The sequence below is a fragment of the Pinus tabuliformis genome, chromosome J (genome assembly GCF_031772625.1).
Source record: "Pinus tabuliformis cultivar Carrire ecotype Pingquan chromosome J, CPIR1, whole genome shotgun sequence".
In the NCBI taxonomy this organism is placed as follows: Eukaryota; Viridiplantae; Streptophyta; class Pinopsida; order Pinales; family Pinaceae; genus Pinus; species Pinus tabuliformis.
Window position 1 is genome coordinate 1544491754 of NC_142295.1, and position 11126 is coordinate 1544502879.

An 11126-nucleotide genomic window follows, 5' to 3' on the forward strand; every position below is an offset into this window, starting at 1 on the left:
TGGAGGTGAGTATCCATATGTGGATCAACAGATGGCCGTGCCTGTCCCCCATAGTGTACAATAGTCTACGGAGCTTTGTAGACTTCAAGGCATACATGCATAATGTGTACATAAAGGAGCGTAAGGACCCGGCACAACAATGGACCAAGCTACCCTTCATCGCCATTAATGATGTGATCTTTTTAGTGCTAGAATCATGGCCTCTCGAGTGGTGCACCCCGGATCTGGCAGAGCTGGATAAAATAGCAGCACAGAAGCAAAAGGATGAATCCAAGCTATGGGTCACAAAGTTGGAACAGAAAAGGTGCAATGAACAGGTGGCCACAAAGGTAAGGGTTTTCCACGAGGCAGCAAGGGCAACCGTAGAGAAGGCAAAGGCTGCCAAAGAAGTAGCAGCAACATAGGCAATGGGGGCCACCACAAAGCAGGATGAAGAGGGCTAGGACTTGCCTACAAGACAGGGAGCAGAGGACACAGAAGAAGGCATGGAACCGGGCACGACTTCCACCCAGCTAAAATGGTTGCATGCCATAAAGAGATCGGGTCCACGAAAAAAGGTCAAGGCATCCAAATTTTCCATCGACCTGATCACTTTAATAGAAGGCTACCTCTACGACATCAGCGACATGGTTCGCGGGGTCACCAAGGAAGCACTCTAGGAAGCCATGTCAGAGCAGCAGATTGTGTTGGGGGCCCTAAGGGCGCAGTTGTAGGAACTACAGGTGTGCCCCACATAAGAAGGAACAATAGCCGCCTATGGCACCGCAGGTACATCATTAGCAAAATAGCTACCACCTGCAAAGATGACCAATACCGTAGTGCTACCGGAAGGAATGTTAACAACAGAGGAAGAGGACGACAAAACCACGTTAGGTAGGATCAAGGGACTTGGCCTTAATTTGGCTTCTTTTCCATGAGACATGTTGTACCATCTACACGATGGCATAACAGTAGAGCTCTGTGCCAGGGAGGGCCATGCGATCTAGGTAATGAGTGAGAAAAAGATCAACATTGAATAGCTCAGCCGATAGCGTGATGAACTGGTGTCACAGAACTAGCAAATTGTGAAGACAATAGATGAAGCATGCCGACGAGTCCCAGATTTTTCAATCACTGCAGACCTACCAATAGAAATGTGGATCCACTGTCTATAAATTGGATTCTGAAGCACATGCGAGGAAACAATGCGAGTGCAGTTGGAGCTGAACCTCCATATTGTTGAGTTGTGGCTGAAGGCGTAGCCTTCCACTCCTCCAGAAGTTAGAGAGTAGCACATTAGCACAATTCAAATGGGACTGAAAGAAATTGGACGGGTAGTGCAGGGATGTACTGATATGTTGGACCAAGCTTTTGACGTCCTTAGATCCTTCAGGAGGATCCCAACATATAGCGCCCCGAAATAGAGGCGCGCGAATTGCAGGAGCAGTATGATAATGTAAGGGGAACTGTGTAGACAGTTTTCCTCACCCAATGGTTGGCCAAGATGTAGAAAGCAAGGGTGCTAAAAGAGTAGGTGGATTCCACCAGACAGAAAGGGGCACTTCTTAAGGCGTGCGTCCAGCCATGGCTTGATGAGGCCTTCACCATTATGACTGATATTAAGGGAAAACTCTCCTAGTGTTATAGACATTTTTGGGCACTGCAACCCCAATCATATATGTCCATAAACCAAGGGCTCCTACATCCCTAAAAGTGTTGTTTCACACCCTAAAGGAACAAGGTCAACTGATTACATCATCTCCCAGAAGTTCTCCACAGAAAACTGCTCAGAACTAGTCAAATTTGGACCATACAGACTGCCCATTGCAGAAGGTGCGATGCATCCCACCTGCCCAGAGTAAAAGGTGCGATGCATACTGGATAGCTATTCTGCAGGGTGCGATGAGAGAGAGCGGACAAATGGCAGAGACAGTTTGCAAGGTGGTTCGACATGGAATCTTCTAGAAACTTCTCCTATGACACTTGCCTCTCTAAATTCGCCTAGGGATGAGTAAGAGATCATCAATCTCCAAGTGGAATCAAGAACTATCAGAGAGAATACACTAATAAAATCTCAGAAGCTGACTCACCTCCCTGCAATCATCTATATATGGATCCCTCATCCCAGAGATCCAAAGGTTGGAATTTTGTATCTTGTAAGGAAGTGTTGCTGGTTTCTTGGTGTAACATCATAGTGCTGGGTGATCTAAGATTTTCATGAGGTGAAGAAGGGCATTCTTGCTAAGAGGATGACGTTGGGTCAGAACAATTGGTTGTAATCGTCTTTGCTATTCTTGATATTAGTAAAGCTATTCAAGTTTTCCTCCATATTCTTGTATCATTGATGATATATGCATTTGTGTGGTCAATATATATCTGGTCCTATATTGTTTGTGATAGTAGATATCTGTTCTTAGATAGTGTTATGCTGCTTTGATTCCATAGGTTCTCTTTGAAGCTGGGTAGACGAGGAAGAAAGTGGCAAAGATCTATCAGAAGGGAGAGGAATCAAGCAAGGAACCAAGTGCAAGACAGAGGTTGGTCTCCATTGTTCCCCTCTTATCTACTTCTCATAAAGGAAAACGAAAGTAGTTTTAGTTTGTTTGTTTCTAAGATAGCTGCCAGTCTTACTGGGACTAGCAGCTCTGCATAAACACTAGATTTCCCGATAAAAAAATGGCGACTCCACTGGGGATCAAATAACTTGTTTTCTTTTCTATACTTGTTTGTTTTATAAACTTACAGACGGAACCTGAAGTCAAGCCAGCTAGCCTTCGAACTGCATTTTCTATGCAAGTGCAAAGTAGATCAATGTTACTTCAGTCTATCTCCAGGTTTTGTTTATAAACTGAACAATCAATTTTCAAACATCCTAATTGCCCTTGTGGTGGCTCTAGTAACCTCCTTAGATCTACCCCTGTGATTTATTTACTGATTATCACTTGCTCGGCCTAAATCCCTGAACTGTGTTGCAAACTGTGATCAAGAACTGGATCAAAAGTCTCGCACTGTACCATCGCACCTTCTCTTCAAGGATATCAGTATGCATCGCACTTCCTGTGCACAGTAGGTGGGATGCATACTGGAATCCTTGTGTGGCAGGTGCAATGGTCAGAGAAGGCTAATTTTGCCTCCAGACTTTGGTTTTTCTTCACTCTTTTCAGCTCTATTCAGGAGTTTTGCTATCTGTAGAAAGTATACCTCTGTGGAAACCCCTTTCCTTGCCATTATTCTGCCTCCATTGTGCAAAGAACTGTAAATGTTTTTATGTATTGTGAGCCATTTTCAGTTATCTTTTACAAAGAAGTAGCATAATTGAACTGTCATTTCTTGATTTGGAAGTGTCACAAGTGTCGTTTTCAGTCATAGAAGAGAATCCGATTATTCTTGATAGTCAATTACACTGTTACTCTTGTATTTGATTTGAATTAATAGTTTTTAAAGTGTTGAAAGAAAGCTTTCAATTTCAAATCGCAAAGTGTCGTCATTGTCTTCATTTTGTCTTGAAAAGAAACTTGTTAGTAATGTCGCTTTGAAAAAATAATTCAGATTTGCGCTTAGCTTTCTTTTATCATTCACACATTAAGAAGGTTGAAAATAAATAAATGCATGTGCATTTGCATTTAGACTGTTTGTTGGTTTTATTTAGGACAGTGCATATAGTGTGTGCTCTCTGCTCTATGTTGAGAGAAAATCATCTCTCTTTCTTTAGTAGCTAGGATTTTCATTGCAAAACGAAGATTAAACGATTGTTTATCATCTTAGATTGCATTTTAGTAATTGTATATCTACATCACGCGGTGAACCTAAAAGGAAAATTTCTTAAACAAGATCAACTGTAAAATAAATTTAATGAATCTAAAAATGCTTTGGAACCTAACGCACAACATTTAGAAGTCTAGGCTAGAGACGTATTCTGGCGTCGTAAAGCCTGGTAACTGTTGTTTTCATTGCTGGTTGGGTGATTCCTCCACTTTGAGACAACAAGTGCCAGTACGGACTTGTGCTCCCAAGTACCGTCGAGTATATATTGGGAGACCACAATAGGCTATATCCTTTATCCATAGGAATCCGTGTCTGCCGCCCTATCGATCGCAATGCACTGAACATAGCATTCGGGAAGATTGACTGTCGTACCGTAAAAAGTATTTTGCAGTTTTGCGATTGGTTTGGTAATCCCTCTATATAGACTTCCAGAGTAGTCTCTTTCATTCCTTTCCAGACTCCTTAAAGGAAAATGTCCATCTGAGCACTTGTCACTTCAAGCTCATTAAAAATTGAAAGCGACTAGAGTCATCTTTTGTTTTTTCTCAACTCTTAAAAATTGAAAAAACAAGTTGTGTCAAAGCATCTAAAATTCATTTAATTCAGAAACATATTTCCCCTTGATTTTTAGTTGATCGAGTAATCCACAATCGTGGAAGAAATTCAATTGAAACCCTGTCATTCGTAGAGGCTTACGAGTCAACCGTCTTTATCTCCAGAATCAAAACTGTTATGGATGAAGCGAACTCGTTTAACCGGTTCAAAATCCCCTGGTAAAGTTGGAACAAGTGTTCCAACACCATCGAAGACTCTGGTTACTCCAAACATTTCTAGTATCCATGCCTTTACAGAAGAAGTTCCGCAGCCACCAAAGGACAATAGAGTTGATCCTAGTGTGAAAGTAAACACTTGTATTACTGAACAAGCTCCATCTACAACTGATTCGGAAGGTGTTATTCCCCAAACATCTGTCACTGCAGAATCTATACCTTCTTTGACACCAGAAATATTTTACGGACCTAACGGTCTACCTCTTCCACCTGGTCTGATTACTATAGAAGAGATTGTGGAGGATCCTCCATCTAGTACTCCATCGCAATTTGGAGTCAAGATCACCCTATATCATTCTTCATTAAAAATTTGTCTACCGTTATCGGAAGCTCCTATAGAATCACTAGGAAATCTTTTGGATAGACTAGAAATGTCTGAACAACCATCGACATCTAGGACTGTGTCATCTGACACAGTGACGACAAAACTTCCTGCTGTCACTCCAACAATGTTCGCCGGCATACCATCTGTCCCAACTAGCTCTCAATCGCTAGATGGGGCCCACTCAGGGGTTATTTCGACAGTATGGTCCGTTCCCGTTTGTTCATCCGGAATAATATCCAGGAGCTCTTATGTTGAGTCTCAGCAAATTGATCCTTCACGGTGTCAATTTGGGCAGTCCGGTTGTCACACGGAATGAGTCGATCTTGCGGACAAGATAGACCTTCCTAGAATCCAAAGAATACCTAGTGACAAGCAAGCCAATCACAAACTATCTTTCCATAAATATGGATTTATAAACAAAGGCAAACAAGTGTTTTAGGCCTACCTTGGGTCCAACGCAAGTTTGTGGAAACCTCACTTCTTCAATCCAAATGAGCTTCCTTGTCGCGAATCTGCAAGCACAAACAAGCAAACAAATTAAATAGCACCTGAAAAGCCAATATCATAAAACATATTTAACATGAAAGTCAAGGAATTCATGAAACAAATGATGTAAGACAATTTGTTGAGAAAAATGAATCTGATTGTATTAATTCAAATCAAAGAAGAACTTTACAACCTGTGCCTTGATGCTGTACAAGCTCCCCCCAGGGTCCAGCAAGAAGTCTCCTCTACTTTGACAAGTTTCACTCTCTTCCCAATGAAGCCAAAAAGGTATGTGATCTCTCCTCTCAAGCTCAAATAGGAAGTCTTAATTTCACCAGCATTTACCCTAAAAAATGTTCAGCTTCCAACCTCCTTAGCAACCAGCCCAATGCCTTAATTTATAGTGCAATGGAGGGAGGTTACTAGGTCCTCCTTGAAAGGGATATCTCCTCTCATCAAGGGATTAGCTCCTTCTCTTTTGGGATGCATGAACCACCTAAGAGCGGCCAATCCACATCAAAATTCCTTCTAGAATCATCTAGAATTAACCCAAAGTGAGTTTTTTAGAATAAACTTGCGCCTTTTTGACTTTCACAGGGGTCGGCACCCACTCCTTTAGGGACAGAGCGGGCAGGTCTGCAGTTTTTGTAAACAGGAGGTGCGAGACCGCAGGCAACAGTGAGAGAAAGTGCAGAACCAGAGATTTGTTGATTTTCAATGTCTTTCTCTCATTTTCAAAGCTTGACTTGAAGAGCTGAGGTCTGAGACTTGCTTAGGAGGACAGTACAAGTGATGATAGACCCATACTGACTGCAAATAATCATGGTGACGATATTTTTGTGTAACAGATTGCCCCTAAAGTGTGAAGTCTGTAGTAGATGAGGATTTCATTTGTCATTTAGGAAGAGTGAAGTACTTTATCATTTCGAGGATCATCTTGTGGAGAGCCCGGTCAGAACCTGTAAAAACATTCAATGCAGGATATATATATGAGATCATATCATCGCTGAGGTAGGCATTCCCATACTCAGATCAAAACTGACTTAGAAAACTAACTACTGCTCTGATACAGGAATGATCTTGTAACACATCACAAACATAGACTCATGTGGACACAGTATGGACGCAGCCATCTGTTTATGAATAGTCCATCATATAATGAATACAAAATTCCTCGCAGCCTGGATTGTGGAAACTAGATCCTGGGTCTTCATTTCTATTTCCTGAAACAGTACGATTCTATCCATGCGAATGAATGTGTTGAAGTCGAACATGGTAGAAACCACTTGATTACCAGTCAATGATGTAAATTGTTAACAAGTGTGAGAGAAACCACCAGTGATGTCAATGGCTCTCAAAGTACCCAGTACAATCCATGAGATGTGAATAAATGTGTTGATGTCGAAGATGTCACGGAATCCTTTGATCGAAGGTCAATGATGCAACCTGTCATCAAAGGCGAGAAACCTGCCATTGAGGCATGTAGATCCCAAGGAATTGACGATTTCTATATCATCTTTCTAGATAATGAGCTGAAGTCGATAGAAAGCGATCCGTCGCAGGCAATCCCACAACACGAAATCATAGATCAAGTTGAAGAAATTTAGTTGCAAGGACTAACTCAGGGATGGTCAAGATGGATGACAGATATTTTGTAGATGAATGGCTTATTGGCAGTGACCTCTTGAACACATAACAACACAACAGATGGCTTGGTGACAATTGACCCAAAGTTAATACCCAGAAACCGGCTGAAGACTTTCAATGTGGTTTGATCAACTGTTAGGCAAAGGATTTCCCAACCCAAGTGAATAAAAGTGTCATGCTCAATAGTGGTTACAAAGTATGACAAATAGGCTCATTTTCCTCTCTTTTCCCCCACCATTTCTGGCAAGTACCTCTTTATTTTTGACAAGCTTGATGAGGATAACATTTGCTTGATTAAAAGCTCATCCTTCGGATGAGTCCAACTTAGTTTAAATTCGAACCCTAAGAAGGAGTGGTTCATTCCTGTTTGTAATTGAACAGGTCCTTTACTGTGAAATTTTAACGAGTCCAGTATAGGAGAAACTTGGCGTTTTTCAATTTTAGAGAGTCTGAAAAAACTTAAGAAGACTCCAGGGTTGACCTTTTTCATAAATTTGTGCCTCCCAAGCCCAAAAAAGTATAAAATAATACTTGAGAGAACTGCTTGATCTTTACGACCAAGGAGTACTTTTCATAATTAGTGCCCTTGATCCGAAAAAGTAAAAAAGTGATCAACGACACGTCGTTTTATAACCAATATCGAATTTGAAACGACAAAAATCCGGCAATCTTTTCATGTTTTTACGGTCAGAAAAGAGGTGTAAGTGGACCGTCTTTTAGTTTCGTTTTAATGAGTTTAAAAGAAAAACTCAACGATCTTTTCATGTTTTAGGAGTCAGAAAAGAGCTTAAAGGTGACTCTAATTGTTTTTTCGTTGAAAATGATAGATTTCACCTGAATAATCCATTATCCTGAACAAAAAGCAAACATTACTCATACCTGTTTGAAATGGATAAAAATGCTGCAAAAATTACCTTTCCAAAGTGAAACATAAACAAATTTGCAATTTATTTACTCAAAAAACTTATAAAAAGGGCTTTCGTCAATTCATTTTTACCATTTGAGATTTGGGTGAGAAAATAGTGCTTTTGTCCAGAAACTTCCCGTGAATATTGCGGAAAATCCAACTGTCGGAATCGAACGCCGTCTTCTCCAGGTAATCCACATCATCCTACTCTTCATTTTTAACTGTTTCATTTTTTGTTTTAGGCTTTCATTTCATTTTTTGGAGGGTTTTTAGGCTAAAAACCCGCGGGGGGGGGGGGGGGGGCGCAGGCATAACACTGGCAGCCCGCGAACCCCGACTTTTTCTCAATGGGGAAAAAGTAAGGGGTCCGCACCTTCCATGTAGGCAAGGTGTAGACCCATGCACTGTCTCTAACCCAGAGGGTGCAATCCTTGCAGCAAGGGTTTTTAACCCAAAAATTCTCAAATTTGGCCTAAACAAATTAATTGCTAGCATTCTAATTTGTCTTTTTATTGGATGCAGAGAGTGCATCATGCTAGATTGGCATGAACGAGAGCATGAGGATGTGGATCTAGCCGTGTTGAATCACCAGCCTTCGATTAATGCTTTGAAGGCATGTGTATTGTACAAATTCTGGGCCATACCTGGCATGAGGGCCCAGGTGGATTTCTTACAGTGGCTGGTTGACAGATGGAGCATACAGGACCAGTGCTTCTTCATTGGTGGCCACCAGCTTGAAATCGAGCTGGCAAACATATATTTTTTGACCGGTTTGCCTAAGAGAGGCGAAGACTTGACTCTATTCGGGACTAGGCCAGGTGCCCCGTCTGTCGATAGCCTCCGGCTAGAGTTCTGCAATAGCCAGGCTAAAGACAAAGGGATAGATATTAAAACCATATCCCTTCCTGAACTCATGGTGATTGTGTTTACTGTCACCAGACTTTGCGGGAGTGCCACATTACATATTGCCACCAGATCCTAGATGCGGATGGCAGTTGACTGCTTTCGAGGCACCATCTTCAACTGGTGCGATGCTATGTTGGCCAATGTGAAAGGCGAACTGACCAGAGCCAAGAATGGACAACTAAAGACCTTTGGTTATGGGGCTTTGCTTGTGAGCTTTGGTCCAGAGAGGGTTCCCATGTTGATCTCGCAGCACCTTACTATTGGAGCTGGGCTTCCTCGAGAGCCCAAACTGATGCGATGGGTTGTAATTATGGCCCTGTAATCCGGACGGGGGGACAGAGGTTGTTCGATTCAAACCTGAGTATTTCCAATGGTTGGAAAACCAAATTTTTTCTATTCAGGACTTCCCTTACGCTGTGGTAGATTTTCATGGTGACCCAGACATGGCTCTTCCACCAGGAGAGCAATGGGATGACTCAGGTAAAATCACTTTCAACATTTTCCTATTTTAGTTTTTATTATTTTTCTATCATCCCAAAACTGATAGTAAAAGTTTCAAATGCAGATGTGGGCCCACAGTGACCAGCCGCTCTCTAACCTTACGAGAGGAAACAACCAGTTGCAGCGATGCCAGCCCCGTAGGACGAATCAGCAGAGGTTTTGTCCGAGTTGGAGATTCATCTAGAGCGCTTGACAGGAGATATTCCGGAGACCACCATAGATGATATTCCTCGTCGAGTTCAGCGCTATATGATTGGGGTCACAGGACCTTTTAGGAGGTTCCTTTGCAAGGTGGCTCATGTAGTGGTTTCTTATCGAGATCATCACCAGTGATAGGATGATCACTTATTGTAGGCACATATGAAATTTTTGCTTTTTGTACTTATCATTTTTGCCGATCATAAGGTGTTTTTCAACCTATGATGGAGGACGATGTATTTTTTGACACACTGTTAAAATTGGCAACCAAGGAAAAACTTCATGTGGGTCATCTTATTCATGGCTGATAATATTTTTATTAGATTCCTCTCTTCGAGAGGTGTAGGATTGATATAAAGTTCATCCGATTCCGATAAGTATTCATGGAGATATGAATTTATTTTGATTATGGAATTATTATCAAGCCAACCTACAACTCATGTAGGCTCAGAAGCCCAACAGTCGCATCTATTCACCCACCAATGTCGTGTATAAATATAAGAGAACGTTTCCTCATTTGGACTCACTCATCTCATCACATCTCTCTCTCTCTACTGCACTGAAATGGGTCTCTCTCTCTCACACATGTGAAGCGGGAAGCTGTTGAATTTGAAACAGCAACTCCAGAAGTAAAGATTGAATTGCGTGGCCTATAAGATCTCCTCTTTGGAACTGTGTTGTAGGTTCATCTGAACCTCCTTTGAAAGCCACAACTTTCGGTGGTGGAATGAAGTCAATCCGATGAACAGTTTGCAAGATATCGACTGCCCTAGTTTGAAGCCGGAAACTGCTGAAACTGAAGCAGCTACTGCAGAAGTAAAGATTGACTTGCGTGGCCTAGAAGATCTCCTCATCTAAACTGCGTTGTAGGTTCATCTGAACCTCCTTTGTAAGCCGCAACGATTTGCAAGATATCAACTGCCCTAGTTTGAAGCCGGAAACTGCTGAAACTGAAGCTGCAACTGTATAAGTAAAGATTGACTTGCGTGGCCTAGAAGATCTCCTCATCTGAACTATGCTGTAGGTTCATATGAACCTCCTCTGGAAGCTGAAACGTTTGGTGGTGGAATGAAGTCAATCTGACTGTCAGTTTGTGAGATATGGTCTGCCCTAGTTTGATAATGAAGCCGCTAATGCTGATGCTACTGATCTAGGGTTTGCTACTACTGATATGAATCATATTTATTGTACTATTTCTCTCTGCTGAATTATTGAAGATAAAAGAAGATTTGATCAAAGGGTTTCCCCACACATTGTGGGGTTTGTCCCTGGCTAGCCGCCACATATTGTGTCTCTTGTCTTGGCTTGTTTTCTGTCGATCGTTTAATGTTCTATCTGCACTTTACTTTATGTACATGTGATTGCTAATCGGTGGAATATAATAAGAAAAAGAAGTAAACTGTTATAAGCATAGAACATACCATAACTTAACATGGTATCAGAGCTAAGGTGAAGACAAAGCCTGAGCAAGAGCAAGAGCAATCATTGAAGAGAAGATTGGTAAGGCTATCCTAAAAGAACTATGGGGTCCTCAACACTCTTTCCTGCCGAAGACAAGCTCCGTGAGAAAGCTGACTATCAT

General features: G+C 41.7%; 1 pseudogene; it reads left to right on the forward strand.

Annotated features, from left to right (window-relative positions):
* LOC149233394 (3-phosphoinositide-dependent protein kinase 2 pseudogene) overlaps positions 1-404 on the forward strand; it is a 50632-nt pseudogene extending 50228 nt beyond the window's left edge.
* The last annotated feature ends 10722 nt before the right edge of the window (positions 405-11126 follow it).